Here is a 24,073-nt window from a genome sequence, read left to right on the forward strand (position 1 = left end):
TATTCAAATGTCGTTTCGAAAATAACATATCAATATCTCAACATTTTTGTAAGATTTGTTTTGATTAACTTGATAGTGCTTGTATGTAGTGCTGTGTTGAAAGCCGTTTTTATAAATGGCATGATGGTGTGTGTCTTTCGTCAATTTCTTCAAATCGCAAAGCTGATCCCTACTCTAATTAAAAAAAGACGTTAATATCAAAACAAAATTTATTCAATAGTTTTAAGTTTAAATAATTTTTGGATTAAGCCATTTAATGTTTACAAAATTCTACACCTATTTGTACCCTTGTTATCCTACCAAATAACACTAGACGCACTGATTTAACTGTAAAAGTATATAAAAATCTTTGAAGCCAAAAATTGCAAGAGAAGATTACCTTGTGCTGGTGATTGGGACTGAAATTCATGTTTTGCAATATACATTTTAAAGATTTCGGTTAACTACATTCATGTTTAATGTATCGATTTCGATGATTTATTTTCTTAATCACGTGTGCTGTTATTTACCTCAGATATGGTAAACATGGATACATATTGTTTCACTTCCTTAATTCGTACAATTAAAATTTTAAAAATAAATTTTAAACACAGGTACCTAACATAATGCCATTGCACAATAAAGACTTGTTTACTTTTGTATGACTTTAGTTTTGACAAAACGCTATATCTAAATATATACTTACAATTTATTTGTTATAAGTAAATCATTGCATCAGGTATACCTTGAAAAGTTACTGGATTATAAGAATGGATTTTATAACAAGGACTTTGTGGTGGATTGTACTTTACTCTTTGAAAATTGGTAAGTTTTTCCTAACTCCAATCCTATAATGTATGTTCAGAAATGACTCATTCGTACCAATGCAAATCTTTTCAGACATCACTACAGTAAAATTGACTAAAGTTATACTATGTTCATGATGTAACAGAATTGAATTAACTTAATTAAAATTTAATCCTATGATATGAAGTTTAGCAACTTCTAGGTGTTCACTAGTACTGTGATTTGAAGGTTTGTAACTTCTAGCTGTTCACTAGTGCTATGATATGAAGGTTAGCAACTTTTAGCTGTTCACTTGTGATATGATATGAAGGTTAGCAACTTTTAGCTGTTCACTTGTGATATGATATGAAGGTTAGCAACTGTTAGCTGTTCACTTGTGATATGATATGAAGGTTAGCAACTTTTAGCTGTTCACTTGTATTATGATATGAATGGTAGCAAGTTCTAGCTGTTCACTAGTGCTATGATATAAAGCTTTGCAACTGTTAGCCGTTCACTTGTGATATGATTTGAAGGTTGGCAACTTCTAGCTATTCACTAGTGCTATGATATGAAGGTTTGCAACTTCTAGCTGTCTACTAATAGCAATTTGCCTACCATATATATTTTACACAAACTTCAAGAAAATTATAATAAATTAAATAAATCTGAGTTGGGCTTTTTATGATTGAAAAATTCGTTTCTGGAAAAAGAATATATATATATATCTTGAAGTCCTTGATTGATGTTTTCTACAAAATAAAACCAAAGATGACTCAACCACAACATAAACAATTAAGATAGTAGTAATAATAATTACATAAGAAATAAACCTTGAAAATAGATTTCTAGACTCGATGATGGCCACAAAATATTCTAACAGTCAGCTAAAAAATACACTTTTACTTTCGTTATTATAAATCATTTTTCGAAAACTCTCTGATCAGTTCTGAAAACGTTTTACATTGACGATTAATCCATTGTTCATTAAAATTATTGTTAACTTGAAATATGAATACAAATTTTTTGCGCCGTTAAATTTATAACCTGTTGAAGCATAACGATGGCATCATTTAAAATCTATTATATTGTGTAAAGAAGTTATTGTGTATCGTCCTCAAATTAACAATATGGTATTCATGTGGTATTTACTATCCTTGAGATAATACACTATTGTTAAATACCAACTACATATATAACTATTGGACTTCCTATGTTAAGAAAATACACTATTGTAGGATTCCAACTACATGTATCAATACTAGACTTGCTATTTTTTTAAATTACCTTATTGTTTAACATGACCTTTTTGAAAAGTAAAATCACAAAAATACTGAACTCCGAGGAAAATTCAAAACGGAAAGTCCCTAAACAAATGGCAAAATCAAAAGCTCAAATACATTAAACGAATGGATAACAACTGTCATATTCATATAAAACATTACAACAAAATATCCAGCTCCAATGTCAATTCAAAAAGGTAAGTTCATTAAAACTGTCAAGATCAGACGTTATCAATCAACGGAACGTGTGAAAAACAGCTGTCATATTCCTGACTTGGTAAAGGCATTTTCTGGTATGTAGGAAATGGTGGATTAAACCTAGTTTTATAGGCAGCTAAACCTCTCACTTGTATGACAGTCATATTGTGGAGTTTAGTTTGTCTTTTCGTCGTTTTTTATTTTTAACCTTGACAATGTCAGTTTGTTTATTTTTAACCTTGACAATGTCAGTTTGTTTATTTTTAACATTGACAATGTCAGTTTGTTTATTGAACGTGCTGCAGTCGAGTGCTCTATATCTGGAAATCTGAAAATAGAAAATGAAGGGTTCTATTATAAATTGCAGAATATAACAGAGAAATCTAATGTAAAAAGTAAAATCACAAAAATACTGAACTCCGAGGAAAATTCAAAAAGGAAAGTCCCTTATCAAATGGCAATATCAAAAGCTCAAACACATTAAACGAATGGATAACAACTGTCATATTCATATAAAACAGTATAACAAAATATCCAGCTCCAATGTCAATTCAAAAAGGTAAGTTCATTTAAACTGCCAAGATCAGACGTTATCAATCAACGGAACGTGTGAAAAATAGCTGTCATATTCCTGACTTGTTAGAAGCATTTTCGGAAGAAACTGGTGGGTCAAACCTGGTTTCATAGCTATCTTGTACGTCAGTTGTTTATAGTTTATAGGAAAGATGTTTAACCTTTAAACATGTAAAACAAGTTTTTTAAACTTAAAAGGTTTTGTGTCTGTGCATGTCACATATTTTATCGGTTACTTGAGAAGGTTATGCTCCAATGGTTCACCATTAAAACAAACATTATTGAATTGATTTCTCTTTGAATTTATAATTTCATTTGCTATATTTAACAAATGTTTAGGGGTAAAATTAAGATTCAACAAAATCATTGTGATACATGTGACATATAACAAAATTTAACATCGTCTGGGCATTTGAAGATGTGAGTTCAAGCAAACAAGATTTGAATTATCACATCACACACATCACACACATCACAACCATCACACACATAACACACATCTCACACATTGAAATATCACATCACACACTATCCTTCAGTAATTATATAACGTTCAAATATAACGAACATGTCGAATGTTCAATACAATAAGATCTAAAATTGCTGTGTATTTTCTATAGTATACTGACGGACTTTAAAAACGCAACACATATTTTTTTTTCTTCATCAAATCATGACGTATATTCATTTCATTACTTATCATGCTTCCCTTACTCCTTTATGAATATAAAAATCAATACCGTAATTTCCTCAGACAATCAAATATCGAGGAATTTTGACGTTGCACGAATTTCGTGACGCGAAATTAGAAGCGCATACATGATTTTTTGAGAATTTGTCTACGTTAAACATTTCCTGATGCGAATTTGATGCGACTGTCATACAAGTGAGAGGTTTAGTGCTATAAAACCAGGTTTAATCCACCATTTTCTACATAAGAAAATGCCTGTACCAAGTCAGGAATATGACAGTTGTTGTCCATTCGTATCATGTGTTTGTGCTTTTGATTTTGCCATTTGATTAGAGACTTTCCGTTTTGAAATTTCCTCTGAGTTTAGTATTTTTGTGATTTAACTTTTTCCGTGAATCCATTGCCAAGTTTTAATCAGTAAAAAGTTGTTGATTTTCTTTTTTATCACGACTGAGAAAAAAAATCGAAATTAAGTTATTAGAAATTTACAGACAGAATTTAATGCACGTTCTTTTTAGAACAATTTCGCGCTATGAAATTACTTTTAAGTCCCTTAAACTTCAGAGCAGGTAGTCATAACTCGTAAGTGACCACCAATGGACCCGGTCAACCTTTAGTTTAACGTTACGTCATTTCAATCAAATTAGGCAACGTCATTTGCAACACAGTATAACGAGTACAACGTCAGTTTTTTTACCGTTAGATGTCATGGCAGGCAGATTTACATCAGCAATGTTTCTCGTATGCTGAAATGCCACATAATCCACTTTAGTATTGTTTATAAAGGTTTCAATGTTTACCACATTACTGCAATAACAGACTGAAATGGGTGGAAATGGACAAAATCAGAAGGGGGAAAACTTGACTAAAAACATTACCAACAGTATTGGTTAACCTCTCTGTCAATCATTTAGGGATTTTTAACAGCTGTCTTTGCAATTGACGATTGACACGACCAATAATTAAGAGAAAAACAGGATTTTTGTGCATACCACATGATTTAAACGTTAAGCGTGACGTAATTAATTTAACTTAACAGTATCATATAATAATAAAAATACTGTGAAAGAACCTTACATTGATAATTATGTCAATTGACAACTTCTAAAAATGAATCGTCGAGGTCTTTAACATATGCAAAATGTCAACTAGCTTAAACTTCTTTTTATATCTGTTTAAATATTTTTTGGAATGAATAATGAATTCTGAGAAATGATTGAATATTTAGTAACATGTTAGTTGTAGTCAAGGCATTGAAATGAAAACAAACACAAACCAGGAAGTTCGACAGTGAGAAGGTAAAAGGTCATGCATTATAACTCAATGCATAACATTTCTAATTATTTACTTCCCGAATGCGTTTCACCTATAATATCAGTTATTATGTATACGTATACATATAATTAGACATTAACTGTTTACAAAACCTTGAATTTATCGAAACACTACTACTAAAGATGTTCTACCCCAGGAATACACTACCTATAAAATTGAGAATGGAAATGGGGAATGTGTCAAAGAGACAACAACCCGACCATAGAACAGACAACAGCAGAAGGTCACCAATAGGTATTCAATGCAGAGATGCTGTATTTGGCAAAACCTTTATGGAACTTTGGGTCTTGAATGTTTTTCAAAACTGCGTACTTTATTTGTCCATTTAAAAAAAGTTTAGATTCGAGCGTCACTGGTGAATCTTTTGTGGGCAATAACTCGCGTCTGGCTTACACAATTAAATCCTGGTATTTATGATGAGTTTATATAATAATTATCAGAATATTACACAATTGACAAATGGTGTCTCACAATTTGTTTTTTTTATTAAATTGAAAATTAAAAATGGGGAATTTGTCAAAGAGACAACAACCCGACCAAAGAGTAGATAACAGCCGAAAGCCACCAATGGGTCTTCAGTACAGCGAGAAAAACTCGCACCGGAGGCGTGCTTCAGCTGGTCCCTAAACAAAAATATGTACTAGTACAGTTATAATGGACGTCATACTAAACTCCGAATTATATAAAAGAAACTACAATTAAAAATTATACAAGACTTACAAAGGCCAGAGGCTCCTGATTTGGGACAGGCGCAAAAATGCGGCGGGGTTAAACATGTTTTTGAGATCTCAACCCTCCTATGCATTAAATACTTTCCTTTCTGTGGAAAAAAAATATCAGGAATAATTTCTATAAAGCCCTAAAATGACACCTATTCCTAGGTACAATTTCTAATTAGGATTTATTGAACAATATTACATTGAATGGAAGCTAAAACAATGACTAGATAGAAATACAACTATTTGTTGAAAATTTACGTATAAGGGTACTTTAAATGACATTACATAAAGCACACCTATTGATTTTCCATTACATTCAATGAAAATAGGTCAATTTACATACGTTTTAATGTCTGGAAGTATAAAGCGCATGCTTCGCAGATAAGATCCTATATAACTTGTTTGTCATAAGATTTTACATATCTAACTTGAAAATTTAGTTTGTCGAAGGCTGCGCTCTGTATTCTGAATTTCCTTGGTCTTGATTTAATTGAAATGCAAACGTTTTTCAACGAAATCTCTACTTACGATCCATTTATGTTGTATTAGTTTATGCTTTATAAGAAAAGCTGTACATATATAGTTCTATTTCATTTTCTAACGGAACTTTTCACCATATTGGAACATTTGTTTATCTTGAAACAATGGACCTAATATGGCCCTTGCCGAACTTACTATAGTTGTTTGTTTTTATAGTGATTAAGATTATAACATAATGTTGACTGCTGTACCCTAATTTTTGACTTTTATACTATTGTTTTGGTTTGTTTGTGTTGCTCACGAGTTGTCAATATAATGGAATTATATGCGACTGTTATACACGTGATAGGTTGACCTAGTCATAAAATCAGGTTCAATCAACCATGTTCTACTTAAGGAAATTCCTTTACCAAGTCATGAATATGACAGTTGTTTTCTATTCGTTTTATGTGTTGAAGCTTCGATTTTTCCATTCGATCATTGTTTTCAAAGGTATTAGGCTTATAATTTGATACGCCAGACGCGCGTTCCGTCTTCACAAGACTCATCAGTGACGCTCAGATCAAAATAGTTAGAAAGCCAAACAAGTATAAAGTTGAAGAGCATTGAGGACTCAAAATTCCAAAAAGTTGTGCCAAACACTAACGTAATCTATGCCTGGGATAAGAAAAACCTTAGTATTTTGAATAATAGACTTTATTTTTATACTTCGTTCTTATGTTATACTGTTACACCACTTTCCCAGGTTAGGGGGAGGGTTGGGATCCCGCTAACATGTTTAACCCCGCCACATTCTGTATGTATGTGCCTGTCCCAAGTCAGGAGCCTGTAATTTAGTGGTTGTCGTTTGTTGATGTAATACTTATTTGTTGTTCCTTCATTTTTTGTACATAAATAAGGCCGTTAGTTTTCTCGTTTGAATTGTTTTACATTTGTCATTTCGGGGCCTTTTATAGCTGACATTGCGGTATGGGCTTTGCTCATTGTTTAAGGCCGTACGGTGACCTATAGATGTTAATTTTTGTGTCATTTGGTCTCTTGTTAAGAGTTGTCTCATTGGCTATCATACCACATCTTCTTTTTTATATTTAAGTTTATAATTTTCATATTTGTTTGTTATTTTACTAAAATGTATAGACATTTTTGTTTTTGATACATACAATTATAACTTTTTTACGTGATGATGTACACGGTTTCAATAATCAGCTTCCAAGAAAGAAGGCTGAAATATTAGATCTAATCTAAAAGTATTACAATGTTTATGATGTTATTTCGATATTTTGACCAAGAACTTTGTTAATGGCAGTTGTTATCTTATAGTTCGTTTCTGTGTGTGTTGCATTGTCGTTGTTTCTTTGTTACACTTCAGTGCTTCTGTTGTTTCGTTGTTTTCCTCTTATAGTTAATGTGTTTCCCTCGGTTTAAGTTTGTAACCCGGATTTGTTTTCTCTCAATCGATTTATGACTTTCGAACAGCGGTATACTACTGTTGCCTTTATAAATTATATGCGACTGTCATACAAATGAGAGGTTTAGCTAGCTATAAGACCAGGTGTAATCCACACTTTTCTACATAAGGACATGCGTATCATGAAAGCTGTTGGAGCAAAATTATTTTCATTAACCTGTGTACATTATTCTATTTGGCGGCATTTTGTTTAAGGTTATGGTTAACTTTCTGAAATTGTTTAACATCTCACCCCTTATTTTATTGATTTTGTAATTACATTATGTCATATATCAAATTCATTCGTTCAGTGTATATTCACTTGTGTTAATATGTTTTTTGATTGAGTCAAGCCATTTCAATTGATTTTTTATAGTGTGTCTTTCTATGTTATGATGTTACACTATTGTTTCAGGTAAGGGTGAATGTTGGTACCTATTAAAACGTTTAAACCCGCTGCATTTGTTTGCACCTGTCCAAAATCAGGAACCTGATGTTCAGTGGTTGTCGTTTGTTGTTGATGTGGTTCATAAATATTTCTCGTTTCTCTTTTTTTTTTATATAGATTAGATCGTTGGTTACCCCGTTTGAATGGTTTTACATTAGTCATTTTGGGGGCCCTTTATAGCTTGCTATTCGGTGTGAGCCAAGGCTCCGTGTTGAAGACCGTACTTTGACTTATAATGGTTTACTTTAACAAATTGTGACTTGGATGGAGAATTGTCTCATTGGCACTCATACCACATCTTCTTTTGTCTATTGAACCATGTCAGGAATATGACAGTTTTTTTTTGTGTTTTTTTTTTTAGATACCTATTATAATACATTTCCGCTTGTAATACATGAAATTATACCTTTTTTACGTGATGATGTACAGGGTTCGAATCAACAGCTTCCTCTATATATTAACTTCTGAACATTATGGCAATGTTATTTCGTTATTTTGACCAAATAAGAACTATATCATCGATATGATATGATGATTGTGACATTATGCTATTCTTTCTGATTGTTTCTGACTGACTTTGATTTGTATTTTTAGTTTTTTTTATAAGATTTAAAACTATTGCCTATATTTGCAGATAATTTCTCAATTTTCTTCAAAACTGTTGAATCTATGCAGAGCAAAGTTTGATGTTATTCGCGGTTTTAGATCTAAAGGACTATCATTTCAATTGTTCGCACATAAAAACGAAAATAATGTCATATCATTAGTTCAATTACAATAGCTAACGGTGAATTTTTAGAAGGAAGATGGTGTATTATTTTTATGAAATTAGAAATACAACTTCAATATGGTGTAAAATCTCACCCTAAATAGAAGTTTAAGTTGGTCACTAGCACATATTGCAATGTTTGGTAATATCAACTTATTTCAGAAAATAACAAGTGAAGAAGTCTAAAAAATACAATTGTATTTATTTCAAAAATTCTTCCTTTATGGCATAATATATGTGAACTGTTTCAATTGAACTAAATCCACTTTTTGGGGTATAAAATATTTAAAAAGGCAGTAGACATTTGAAACTGATATATAGTCAATAGTATATATTAGTTAAAGATTAAAAAGATTACATTTTATTAATTTTGCTATGTATGTACTCGCATTTAAACATGTTATTAAGTGCAGTTTATTGACAAAAGTTTCTTTATTATAAGTACATGAGATAAAGTTTAAATATATATTTGTTCACACTACATTTGTGTTAACTGTTGTGTCGAAACGACAAGATTTTTCCAAATTTATTGTAATATCTAGTTTTCTTAATATCATGGATTTTAAAGTGAAAATGTATTTGTGGATCTTATTTATGATTTTTAAATTTGGTGAGAATTGTTTTTAGTTAATTCGAATAGTATTTTCAAAACGTTAGCTTAAGCAATTGTCTTAATTTATTAATTAAGAATGCCACGAGTTTTACGCCTATTCATATCTACCAACTTTGTATAAAAGTTTTTCCCAGCATACCAATTGAAGTCATTAGATAGAAGATTGTATGATAAAAAGCCATATAAATTAAAAAAAGTAAAGATTATTGAATCTTTTTTAGTTCAATTAACTTCTTTAATGAACGAACTAAATAATGTTATATATTAACTTTGGTCATCGTGCAATGTAAGGAAGCAAACATTAGCATATTTCAGTTTTATCTTACATGGCTATTAAACACTAAATTTGTGTACAGTTAAAAATACAGCGATACAACATTCGTAAAAATTATTTCTCACATCTTGCAGAGAAATCATTTTTTTTTCCATTTGTATGTAAATGCGAAAAGAATTACAACCTGATACAAATGAGAGGGGAAAGAAAAAATGTCATAACTTCTATCGGAAACATGTTGATTCATGTCTTTAAAATTAATAAACGAGATTTGGAAATCTGTAAACTACTGTCGACTTTAAATTTAAACAATTTTAATGTAAACATCAGAAGGAAGAGAAATGTAAGACGTATATGTTGCTTTTCTATTTTATCATTCACAATGCAAGGTTGTGATTATTGGCATATCTTGTATCGAATGTCATGTAAAAATTGTTAAAAAGGTAAATTGCACGTCCATTTCTGGGACTAAAAAAACGTCAATAAACTTCAATACCCGTAAAGTGTTTTTTTGGTTTAATTCATCCGATAGAGTAGTGAACAATGAAGTAGTGATGTGATACAGAAACTCCACTGATTTCAGAATGGAATGATATATCTGTGTACATGTAAGGCTGTACGAAGTTATTAATCTTAACAATACATCATCTTACAATATGCAAATACAATTTCTGTAATTATCAGTTGAAATTTATCCCTTTTCCGAAGATTGACACATCCTGTAGCGAGCAAAAATATGAACATTATAAAATAGGTCACATATTGTAATGGTGAAAGAATGTGTCGACTAATAGTTTTCCTTTGGTGAAAAAAAAAATACAGAATATTTAGCTAGCTATAAAACCAGGTTTAATCCACCATTTTCTACATAAGAAAATGCCTGTACCAAGTCAGGAATATGACAGTTGTTATCCATTCGTTTGATGTGTTCGAGCTTTTGATTTTGCCATTTGATTAGGGACTTTCCGTTTTGAATTTTTCTCGGAGTTCAGTATTTTTGTGATTTTACTATTTATTGTTTAAATACGTCATGAAAAAAAAAACATTTTATATTTTTTATGGTTTCAGCAAAAATATAAGCTGCAGCAATAAAAGAAGGTAAAACATTTACATCTTAAACTTTTGACAATGTTCATTGGTTTTTTCCCAGAAAATTAAATTATTGTCAATAATCCTAACTTTTACTGGTCCAGTACCAGTTCCGTTAGCAATTCGCAGTTTTTCTCAAATATTTTTAAACAAGAGTTCCGTTTGAACTTTTTCTTAACCATATAACGGGTTGCCAAAAATTATTTCTACCACCATAGACTCGGACTTCAATTCCTTTTATAACTTAGGTAATGCATGGTACGATTGTGGCAATTTTTGTGTGAAACCGTTTTGAGTACGAGGACCAGCTACCGTTACTTCAGAATCCAGTTACTAAATAGTAGAAAGTTTTGCTCAATCTGAACTTTTGTTTCATATTTTGTTAATTTATGGTTAGAAAAATGTAGGGTGTCAAGTAAACTATCATATTGTCCTTCTGTCCAAAATTCCAAATCTTTTCTAACTCTCTCTAAATCTTGACCACATTAAAAAAGAGGGGCAAAAGATACCAGAGGGACAGTCAAACTCATAAATCGAAAATAAACTGACAAATCCATGGCTAAAAAAGAAAAAGACAAACAGACAAATAATAGTACACAAGACACAACATAGAAAACTAAAGACTAAGCAACAACGAACCCCACCAAAAACTGGGGGTGAGAATTTAAAATACTTTAAACCAACAACTAACACTGTATTCAATAAAAGCAAAAACATAAATTTTTGAATTAATAAATCATTTTTAAATCTTATAAAAAAGCATTGTTTGTTCTAAAGTAAGCTTTGATATCAGTTTGTATGAAAACGGTACGTTTTTTCTACAATCGAGGACGTCATTTAATGATGAAGTCATGTTACCGCACGCGTATCTTCAACAAACGTGTTAAAAAAATTGAAAACTCAGAATTTCGTGTTTTAATCTGATCAAACAAAACAAATTTTTTAACAATTAAATGAAAGTTATAGTGTAGATAATAGCAGTACGTCATATTTACGTAAAGCGTCTATTATTGTATAGAATTTCAGGTGACAGTAACTGGTAACTGACGGTAACTGGTTCGCAACCAGTATAGAACAAAAATCGAAAAACAATCATATACACTTTGAATGGTAATAACGCAGGGTGTAATAGGTGGTCAGGGGTGTAATGTAATAATTCAATTATTAAAAAGGGTTGATCTTCAACGCAAATACACAGTAAGACCTTCAATAAAATGTCAGTTCTCCGTCTTAAATTTCTATTGTTAAAAACTTGTTGCGGATTTCTTTATAAAATTGTGAATGGAATTGTCTGATTCTGGTACATAACAATTGTACACTAAGGAATTAGCCGGATAATATTAACAAATTACATTATATAACGGGCATAGAATCTAATAAATATTACAACAATGTATTGTAAAGATATCGTTTATCTTGTACAAAATCCTTTTATTCGATGTAAAAGACATGATAAATAATAGACATTTAAATCTTAAAGGCTGACTGTAAACTATAAATGTACAAACATGTACAAAAAGATAAAGATTTATTCATTTTGCTTTGTATGATCTAATATTTAAATTGAGAACCAAGCATTTCATGTTTTTCTCTATTTTTGGATCCATTGTGTTGATGTCGTATATAGAAAAGACAACACAGAGTCCAAAACCCAGAAAGCAATACAACACTGTCACACCCCTAGAAATGATTGATTGATTGATTGTTGGTGTTTTAACGCCACTTTTAAGCGCCACTTTTCGGCTATTTCGTGGCGGTCAGTTTTTATTGGTGGAGGAAGCCGGAGTGCCCGGAGAAAACCACCGACCGTCGATAGGGAAACTGACAACCCTAGTCAATTAAGATTGGAGTCGAGTGCACCCACACGAGCGGGGTTCGAACTCACAACCTCAGTGTTGACTGGCTAGTGATTACAGTAGTAACTACTTAGACCACTCGGCCACCGCGGCCCCCTAGAAATGATAGGTGCATGTAGAAGAATATCGAAAAGGTTGAAACATTAGAGCCAGGTTTTATCCCTTATTATCCGGTTAACTTTACATGCCACATAAAGTAAATAAATTAAAATGACAAAAATTCTTTGCGACAATGCACGACCAATACTCGCCTTAGATGTACCAGTTATAATTATATAGGAAAATACCGAATTGAACGATAGCATTTCATAATGATAACTTTACTACCAATCACATATAGCAAATACATCAAAATATCAAAAATACATACAACAATACACTGCCAACATCTTAGAGATGCCAAAGTAGGTTACAGCATTCAATCTTATTCTCTTGTCTGTTATCTTGATATTTTTTTCAACTAATCACGCCAAATATAGTGAAGACAACAAAATGTTGAAATTCAGTCGACATTGCACGGCCTAGACATCTATGAAAAGACAAAGACATGCACTCTGATAATCATCATGACATGAATGTTTGACAATGCTTTAACTTAACCCGTAGAAGCTTGTATGTTTTATCTTAATTATCTATACAGATACTGCATCTGGTGGGCAATTCGTTCCAAAGAGCATTATCCGCCAATTAGTCTATGCTTAGTTCATTTGATATATTTTGTTTGTAAAAAGTATTAAAAAAATATACGGAACTCCAAAGCAAGTTCAAAAAGGGGGAAAGGCCATAAAACCTGACAAAATCAAACCCTCGCCGATAACAAACAACGGAACGAACGGAAAACTAGTAAAAACATTTTTCGAAGTTAATCCTGGTTTTTATGGATTGCTTAATATTCCACTTGTATGACAGTTGTCTAAATTTCATATTGAACATTTAGACCAACCTGCATCAGGAAGTTCAAAGACAAAAAAACAAAAGCTGAATGAACAAATACCGTGCCATGTCAACGATCATACGACCAAAAGGATAATTATAAAAAAAAATCAAATAAAAAGAACATTCAAAGAAATTGTAAAGGAGATAAATGATACACGACGTTAGCATCTATAATCTATAACTCTTCAGACCATCATGTATTATTTGTAAAGTAGACACTAAATATTTTATATCCTGGTACCCTTCGATGAACTTTCGAGAAAAATTACGAATAGTTCTTTGGCAAAACCCAGGCTATTTAATTTGTTTGCTTAAACACCATATGTAAATGTCAAAAACACAGAAAACTTTCGTTTGAGCAACACTTACTAATCTAAAACTAGATGTGAACTTAAATGTGTTTATGTTATTGTGCTACATCTAAGGTTTCAAATCCCTTTGACACATTTGAAATGTGTCTGTTCGCTAGGTGCACATTGAGTTTTATGCTTGTTTTTTCTCCTTATTTACTTTTATTCATTGGTGTTCGTGACAAATGCTATTCCAGTAATACGTGTTGCCCACACGGAAAAAGTCTTTTGATTTTTTAGTAATAATATTAATTTTAGTAATATGAAAATAGGACAACTTTTCAACAAAAGTGATTGAAAATTTGTGAATCTTAAGGGTGCAGGAGTTTTGAATAATAAATTACTGATAGTCATACATGTATCGTTAGTTCTGCCTTTATGTTCATAATCACAGTGCAGCATTAACATGTCAGGACAGGCGGTAACACCTCAGTGCAGGCAGCATTGATTCTTTTTCATCTTTTATCTCTTAACTTAATTATAAAGAATTAGGTATAATAAGAGCAATTAAGTACAAAAAATAGTAACATTATTCAAGCCTACCTGTTGATTTTATCTAAACATTTAAGTGCAGAAAGGTAACATGTGATGTTACTTTGACGTCATAAACATATTAAAATATACATATTTCCCCTAAGCTGTCCATTTCATGCATATTTTTTGGTCAAAATATATATGAGCAGCATCTTTAACCATAAAGATTTGTTACATTTATGTAGATCTTATTAAAATACATTGTGTAGCAAAATTTCTTTTTGAGTAAAGATATTGCTCTTATCTAAGTTTTAGAGACAAGATCTCAAAATGAGGCTTATTTGGTATTTTTTGCTGTTTTACTCTGTATGTAAGAAGTTTGAAGCCTAATCCGCAAAACAAATTTCAAAATTATGATATTGATGTCCGACTGACTAGCCAATGTCATATGAACATAATATATAAAGGATGTTATTTGGTAGATGTATACAATTTTTGATTTTCGAATTCAAGGGGCCAAAAATTGGCCTGTTTAACTTTTTATTTTTGTTATGTTTTCTAACATTTTTTTTAAATTTCAGGATTAGTTTCTTCGAGGTGTTGTTACACCTCTTCTACCTTGTACTGTTCCTATTGCTCTGGATCTTGTTATGGTTATCATGGAAATGAGTACTGTTGGTACTACTACTACGACTATTACGATTATTCAGCCCACATCGGATCGCTGTAAGATTTAAGACAGTTTTAACACACCATTTAAAGTGTTTATCTTATTAAAAACCTCCTCCTTATAGATTGGATACATTTATGTCGTTTGTAACTGTAAGCATTTGAAAGATGTATAACTTGTTTCCCTTCAAAAACAAAATTCTTTATGAACGCCCATACACCATGTCATCTTCGATTATTGGCAATATGTTCTTCAGCTCATTTAGAATCTGTCATTTCCACCTGCCTACCATTTTCTCTCAATTAATAGGATAGGCACTGAGAAATTTTAGGAAGTTATGTCATATATATGCCGACTTCCATCGTTCACATGTAGAAATAATTAACTGTACTTGACACTTAAATATATAGTAGTAATGAAAAAGATGAAAATGAATTGTAATCGCCAAAGCGTTTTTATCTGAATATGGCTTCATCAGGGACGGACAAAGACCCATATTTGAAAGCCAATAATGTTGTGGTATCGAACAACGTGAAGAGGTATATGTCGAAAGGATACATATAAATGATAACCAAATGCACCTACAGTCAACTTTCTCTGAGGGATTTGAACCGTATGTTTCTTAATATTTTTTGAAAAAATAAATGAACAATTTAAGGAAGACATGATCTAAATTATGTCAGTTCTGAACCGCTGACTGTTGAGGGGATGATATCATCAGGGAATAATAGTCCACCAGTATTGGTATCGATCCAGTACTATATATACATATAGATTCTTACATTGATATCAGTGGATTATCGGATTTATCCAATCTAGATAGTTAAATGATCAATTTTAAAGTCCGCGCCTCGGCGATAATTTATCTATTGAGATTGGATAAATCTGATAATCCTCGAGTACCTACATGTATGTAAGAATCTGTTTCTCTAATGATTAACAAATAAAGTTTCATCTTTTGATAAACGAAAATCCACTTCGAGCGCCTTCCACATTCCACAAAGTTGTCAATTTTATTAAAACCTGTTATCATATTTTGATTCATTCATTTAGCTGATAAAGGTGATGACCCTTAAACTCGTCCAATCATTTCGACTCATCTTCTGAGATCATCGGCAACCACTTGTTGATTGACTTTATTCATCGATGGGTTCGGAAAGAGTAAAATTGTCAAAGGAGTAGAGAAATTAAAATAGCAGTTTATGATCATTTCTTGATTCACCTTTTTCATGTAATTCATAGCCAAATGTAAAATCATTTCCACAAGGATTTATGTATTTACAACTGGTAAAAAAACTGAAGTAATCATTAAATAGACAGATTTAATTAAACAGTAATAATTAGATAGGAACTGAAAATACTCAATCTTCATACCCTGTACTTTTATCATTTTGAAACATCGGAAAAAATAACTTGGTTTTTCAAACTATTTCCTGTACCAAGTCAGGAATATGGCAATTGTTATCTAATAGTTCGTTTCTATATGTGTTGCATTGTCGTTTGTTTTTTGTTTCACTTCAGTGTTCTGTTGTTTCGTTGTTTTCCTCTTATAGTTGACGTGTTTCCCTCGGTTTTAGTTTGTAACCCGGATTTGTTTTTTCTTAATCGATTTATGACTTTTGAACAGCGATATACTACTGTTGCCTTTATTTTTTCGCTAAGACGCATTTTCAAAGGTTAAATTTTACTAATATTATGTTCAAATCTTCAGCTTAATTTGTATTTATAAAGTTTTTTAGTATATAGTTCATGCTCTATGGTCGGGTTGTTGTCTCTTTGACACATTCCCCATTTCCATTCTCAATTTTACTATTCACATTTTTGAAAAAAATATTCAAATTATTCAGTATTAAGTAAAATTGATTTCAAGTTTTTGACACTACAACAGGCCACACCAATCACCAACCCCGAACTCATACTTTCCGATCTAGACCATATTCCGCAAGATAAAGCACACAATAAAATATCTACATAGTGCAGCTACCAACATGATGACCACTAGCCAGAAGTGTGCAACATATGCACCTATAGGAATATCGACTGATATCCATTAAAATGTCCAGAATGTTTTATATTCAGTGTATTTTTGTTTGAATCAACGTGGTTCTTCACAAAGTAGGTTTATTTCTGACATATATGTAGATAAAACAAGGAATGTGTATCTACTATTACCATCTTTGTTTAAAAAAGCTTTGTCTATTAAAGATGGTAATCGGAGATACAAATCCCTTGTTCTATCAAAATATGTCATAAATCATCCTACGTTGTGAGGAACCACTTTGACCTGCAACAAAAATACACCGAACACGATTACCATATTTAAAAAAAAAATAGGGGGGGGGGGGGGGGGGCTCTGATTTCAAATAGTGCGACGGCTAATCAGCCAGCCGAGGTCGTTAAAAACCACAAGTTAATTAATAGGCTCTGTTAATTGTTAAATGAGACCATATACTCGATCATTTAAATGCATCAAGGAGAAAAGTAATATAAAGCGTAAGAAAATCAAAAAAGGTTGATACTACGGCAACATAGTGTAGATAGTGATATAATCTTTTGTTATTGTTTGTATTAAATGAGCATGTACAGACTGGCCATCATGATAGAACCCTGGAACGTTGATCTTATGTAACAAAACATATTGCAAATAAAAACAACAGTAGTATAACGTTGGTCGATAGTCATAAGTCGATTAAGCAAAAACAAATACAGATAAACAACTGAAACCGATATGGCATTGATATCGATATTTATTTCATTCAAACAAGTTACATGTATGCATAATTTGTGTTATATTTTAGATCAATTGGAGCGTTTGTTGGTTTGATAATTGGTTGCATAATTTTCTTCATATTTTTTGTATCCGTGACTGTGGCTATATGTAAATCTTGTACAAGATCTGCAGGTCAACATGGGCGAGTTGTCAATCCAACAGGCGGGGTTTCAGTTGTTCAAACAGGACAACAACAGGGTATGTAACATATTAAACCGCAAATAGTTTTATAAATAGTTTGATTGTGCTGAAACAACAAAAAATTAGAATGAAGATACCAAAGTGACCATCATAAATCATAAATGGAAGAAAAACTGATCATATCATTATTATCATGAAAATAAAAAAAAACGAACAAGAAAGATAAGACAAACAACAGTCTTCAACACATCACATATAAACCTGAAGACTATGCAACACGAAAGCACGGTGATCTAATGTCTCCAGTATGACAAACCGATCAGGCTCCACTTCTTGCATCCGTCATGTCACTTATGACAAGTGAAAGGTCTCAACATAAACATAATTCGATCAACAAAAAGTTTGCATTACGGTTTCAGAGGGCACTACATAGCCTAGGTATAATTTATTAAAAAAGTGGTACTTTATTATTTACTTTCAAATGTGTTCAATAACATTTGTAATGATAAATGGGGTAAAAATTCATCAAAAAGATGCGTAAAATAGATGTATTGTATATCCGCGATCCACCGAAACACACAACAATCAGACAAAAGAATTACAAAGAAGATACCAAATAGACATCCAAACTCAAGTCAAGGACAAACTGACAACGCCATATTAAAAAAAAACGACCAAAAGACAAACATACAACGTCATTTAAAAAAAAAAGATCAAAAGACAAAAATTTACAAAACACATCATAGAAAACTAAAGACTGGGCAACACTAAACCCACTGAAAACCTCAAAAACAACATGCAAGTCGCAACAATAAAAATGTGTCTTTACTCTTAGTTAATTAGCTCAAACAAAACATCATCGATTAAAAGCGTTGATATGTGGTTGTCCAAAGTCGGGATATGTTGAAATGTGTTTATAAGAATACAAGGAAAAAAATTTAAACGTCAAAATACTTTCTAAAACAATAGTTAAATGCTACATTTATATAGTTTACACAGATGAGTAGGATTTATATTATTGTTCTTGATTATGCTGTTGATCTTATACACAAAGTCATAGAAGTTTATTTTAGTCCCAATCTGGTCATGTCTTTTACACATCGTTGTCAATATAATGGAATTTGATGCGACTGTCATACAGGTGAGAGGTTTAGCTAGCTTTAAAACCAGGTTTAATCCACCATTTCTACATCAGAAAATGCCTGTACCAAGTCAGGAATATGACAGTTGTCCATTCGTTTGATGTGTTCGAACGTTTGATTTTGCCATTTGATTAGGGACTTTCCTTTTTGAATTTTCCTCGGAGTTCAGTAATTTTTGTGATTTTACTTTTTATCCGTTTTTTCACTTGGATTTATGTGTGTGTTTATTTGTTTATTTTTCATCTATGTGCATAATTAACATATGGACATTTTTTTTCTCTTTTAACAATTAAATATTATCAAATACTTTCATAAATAAGTGACATTTTCGCATTTTTAGGTGGACCTGGTGGTTACCACTATGGGCCCCCTCAGATGTATTCGAATGTTGGATATCATCATGGCTATCCTCCACCCCAACCAATGAATGTTTACGGACCACCACAACCACAACCAATGGCCGGACCACTTCCACCACCAACATATGCTGAATCCAGACCAGAGGTGAATCAGCCACCACCAGTATCGACGGCATTTGGTGGACAACCATCAACAAAGTGATTGCTCTTTCCAAATCTGAGTGATCTTCCTTTTATCGGATTCGACAATATCGGAATATTAATGCTTACTAATTCGCCTTTTCAGAAATCTAATACATTCTGGTTAATATTTCAAAAGCGTACACCAAAACGTTGTGATTGGTTTATTTAAGGAATAACTGTAATATTTTTTCTGTCTATGAAGAAATAACATCAAAAATGTGATGCACACTGAATAACCCGCGTAGCGGGTTATTTTAAAGTGTGCATCACATTTGTTATGTTATTTCGAATAGACAGATAAAATATTACAGTTATTTCTTATAATTTAATTCTAAATTCCATTTTAAACCGGAGTAAACAATGAAAAAACGTTGATGACGTCACGGTCACATGACTAAATTATGTCTATGAGCTGATAAACAAAACAACGTCAGCCAATCAGCAGACGCGTTACATCCAAAATTAAATTATAACGTCATAAACAATGAAATTCAACCAATGACATAACGTTGTTTTTATTTTTGTTTACTAACAATGAGATTACCCATAGTCTTTTAGATTGAAAAGGCGAATTCCCAACTATATTTATACAAAATGATGTTATTAAATTGAAGTATTGATTTGTTTGTGATTGAGTGTGTTTAAACAAACATTATACTATTTACTTTTAAATGGTTTGGAACGATTTCGTGTCCTGATATCTAATTTCCATGTCTTTTTCATCTTTATATACATCTTGCTTTCTTGTTGACTTTAATTTCGTATTTGTCAAAATTTATTCATAGTATACATGCATTTGATATTTATTGACTTTCTTCGCAAATTTATACATAAAACTTGTATATCATTAATTTGTTAGTTATTATCTTATATAACACAATTTTAAGAATACTGTAAATTCAGTAATATTTGCGTACGTACATTTATGTTTACAAAATTTTAACATTTGACAATATGCCATATTTGGTATTGCTTTTTTAATGTAGATAACAAGTAATATGTTGACCCTGAGGGAGTAAGTGTTGCTTAGTCTTTAGTTTTCTATGTTGTGTTTTAAGAACTTGTTTGACCTTTCGTCGTTTTTATTTTGTTTGCCATTACTATTTCTTGTCGAGTGATGAGTTTTAAATTTTCCATTCCGTCCCTTTTTCGCAAGTGATACTATTAAAATTTAAAATTTAAAAGCGAGTTGCTGTTTCTGCAATATCAACAACATCCCAAAACATTTCTGTATTAACAGTATTTAATGCAGCTTGGCTAGGAATTCTTGTATTCGTTATTGGTGTCCTTACATTGAGAACTCCCTCAGAAGTTTTATTCTTTGGCTGCACTACCGTTTTGAAAATAGATGACTTTCCACATGTACAAGACAGGATGAAAATTAATACTTTACAATATAACATACAACACCATATTTAGGAAAAAAGCGGTTAAAGTCATATAGTCATTAATCTTAAAGATATCAGTTATCAGAATGGTTTAATTTTAGACTTGAGTTATTTAATTAGCAAAGCAGTGAAATATATATTTTACACTTTATTGATCTACCAAGTTTGAACTAGAATGCTATTGGAGCAGGATCAGCTTGCCCCTCCGGAGAATCTGAGATCACCCTCAGTTTTTAGTGGGGTTCGTGTTGCTTAGTCTTTAGTTTTTTATGTTGTGTCTTGTGTACTATTATTTGTCTGTTTGTCTTTTCTTTTTTAGCCATGGGGTTGTCAGTTTATTTTCGATCTATGAGTTTGAATGTCCCTCTGGTATCTTTCGCCCCTATGTTATTAGTATATGTTCTTGCATTGAAATCTACTTACTAGTTATTTTCACTCTTGTTATTGGATATGTGCATTTCCTTTGTTGTAAATTTTTTATATTTACTATTGCAAAGCTTTATCTTTACTTTTTGAATTTGATATTACGTTGAAATAACCCTCCCTCCTCTTTCTAAATTCGTTCACTTTGTTTTAATTTAAAGTTCAATAGGCGGATGTTTGCCACAAATTTTCTTATATATTTATGTTTATGTATTATCACTTGTGTATTGATAAATATATATATCATTTTTTAATTATATTGTTTTTTTTTTGTAATATTGAAAAAAATAAAATATTTATGATAGGCAATACAAGTTATACCTATTGATCTCTTTTTATGTCACCCAGTTGATAGTTATAACATATTATGTCTTCGATATGAAACTGTCACAAAAAAGTGCGAAGATGATCCTTATGACCATGCAAAAACAACCAGGGGACCTTACCATTGTTCAAGGTCGAAAAGTTTTAATACAAAACAAAGATATTGTCTACCATCGAAATTTAATTGGAGAGTATGTTGCTCTGCTTTCTTAGCATATTGAAGAAATTGGTGTAAACGATAGCGAGAGAGATAAGAACCAATCTATGTAGTTTCAATACCTGTATAAAATGGTACACATGATCATACAAATGTATCTAATTTTGAAGATATTTAATGATTTGACCAAGGGGTTAGTATAACGTCTGTTGCTAAGATTAGAAATAAATGCTAAGTAATGCGCATCCAGCCTCTCTCAGTTTGGTGTTCATGAGATTCCCTCAAGTTTTGATAAAAAGTAGATTTTAGGTGCAACAAGTGAGTTTTTTTGCTTATTATTGTAGAAATTACATGTCAATACATTCCGCAATTCAAAATGTCGGCTTCCTTAGTTACAGACAAGGAGATAGAGAATTTTACGCTTACTGTCATCCAATCAGAAACATTGATACAAAATAATCCGTACCTTCTCAATCGATTTATGAGATTAAACATCATCTAGTGTTGCCTAAATTTGTTCGTACCAGTCGACAAAACGGCCAAAAATATGGTAAGGTATTAAGCAAACACTACACGAAAGTTCGATAATTGGAAAGGTTTTATTTAAACAAGGATACTCATTTGATGGACTGAATATTGTTCACAGTTTTTAATTTTTTTTATAATTTACGATTGTGTTTTTTCTACATTTAGGTCTTTCACTGTACGGACAGTCAAACAAAAGCAATTCATTGTACCAAACCTCAATTTCAGGATATTTGTAGACACATACTTCGTATTAGCTTTCATTGATTACAAGCGCAAGTCCTCATTGTTTGTGTTGAACATTTTCTATTTTTGTTGGGTTTGGGGTAAAAACTAATATTACAAAAAAAAAGCGAACTCAAAGGAAAATTCTAAACGGATTATATAGAAAAATCGAAAGCTCAAATATATCAAACGAAAGGACAAATGTCGTATTCCTGACTTGGTACAGCGAATTTTTCTTTGTAGAAAAAGGTGGAATAAACCTGGTTTAATAGCTAGCTAAACCTCTCACTTGTATGGCAGTCGATGAGACCCGACGATCCACGACTGTTCCCAGTGCTATAAATGTACTTCTTGTAGGCTGTGAGGTAAACGTCAATGAGACCCGTCGATACATTTCTGTCTCTGGTGCTATAATGTATTTCTTGTTGGCTGTAGGGTAAACGTCAATGAGACCCGACGATACATGTCTGTCTCTGGTGCTATAATGCATTTCTTGTTGGGTGTGAGGTAAACGTCAATGAGACCCGACGATCCACGACTGTCTCCAGTGCTGTAATATATTTCTTGTTGGGTGTGAGGTAAACGTCAACGAGACCCGACGATACACGTCTGTCTCCAGTGCTGTAATGTATTTCTTGTAAGTTGTGGGGTAAACGTCGATGAGACCCGACGATACACGTCTGTCTCCAGTGCTGTAATGTATTTCTTGTAAGTTGTGGGGTAAACGTCGATGAGACCCGACGATACATGTCTGTCTCCGGTGCTATAATGTATTTCTTGTTGGGTGTGAGGTAAACGTCAATGAGACCCGACGATACACGTCTGTCTCCATTGCTGTTATGTATTTCTTGTTGGGTGTAAGGTAAACGGCAATGCGATCAGACGATACACAACTGTCGCCACTAAGGTAATGTATTTCTTGTTGGGTGGGATGTAAACGTAAAAAAAATGAGACTCGACGATCCACGACCGTCTCCAGTGCTGTAATTTATTTCTTGTTGGGTGTGAGGTAAACGTCAATAGGAGCCGACGATACACGTCTGTCTCCAGTGGTGTAATGTATTTCCCTTTGGGTTTGAGGTAAACGTCAATGAGACCCGACGATACACGTCTGTCTCCAGTGCTGTAATGTATTTCTTGTTGTGTGTGAGGTAAACGTCAATGAAACCCGACGATACACGTCTGTTTCCAGTGCTATAATGGATTTCTTGTTGGGTGTGAGGTAAACGTCAATGAGACCCGACGATACACGTCTGTCTCCAGAGCTGTAATGTATTTCTTGTTTGGTGTGGGGTAAACGTCAATCAGACCCTACGATACACGTCTGTCTCCAGAGCTGTAATGTATTTCTTGTTGGGTGTGGGGTAAACGTCAATGAGACCAGACGATACACGTCTGTCTCCAGAGCTGTAATGTATTTCTTGTTGGGTGTGAGGTAAACGGCAATGAGATCCGACGATACCCGT

General features: G+C 32.3%; 1 long non-coding RNA gene across 4 annotated transcripts; it reads left to right on the forward strand.

Moving 5' to 3' along the window:
* Window positions 1–276: 276 nt before the first annotated feature.
* LOC127705252 (uncharacterized) lies at window positions 277–21,701 on the forward strand. 4 transcript variants are annotated; one of them, XR_007983763.1, is made up of 5 exons: window positions 277–804; window positions 10,664–10,693; window positions 14,882–15,026; window positions 17,769–17,938; window positions 19,364–21,701. It is a non-coding gene; the product is annotated as an uncharacterized LOC127705252 (long non-coding RNA). The 4 variants fall into 4 exon arrangements; XR_007983762.1 differs by lacking the exon at window positions 277–804 and adding an exon at window positions 9,193–9,318; XR_007983760.1 differs by lacking the exon at window positions 10,664–10,693 and having other exon boundaries at window positions 287–804.
* The last annotated feature ends 2,372 nt before the right edge of the window (window positions 21,702–24,073 follow it).

This window comes from Mytilus californianus, unplaced genomic scaffold (genome assembly GCF_021869535.1).
Source record: "Mytilus californianus isolate M0D057914Y unplaced genomic scaffold, xbMytCali1.0.p SCAF_6, whole genome shotgun sequence".
Lineage (NCBI taxonomy): Eukaryota > Metazoa > Mollusca > Bivalvia > Mytilida > Mytilidae > Mytilus > Mytilus californianus.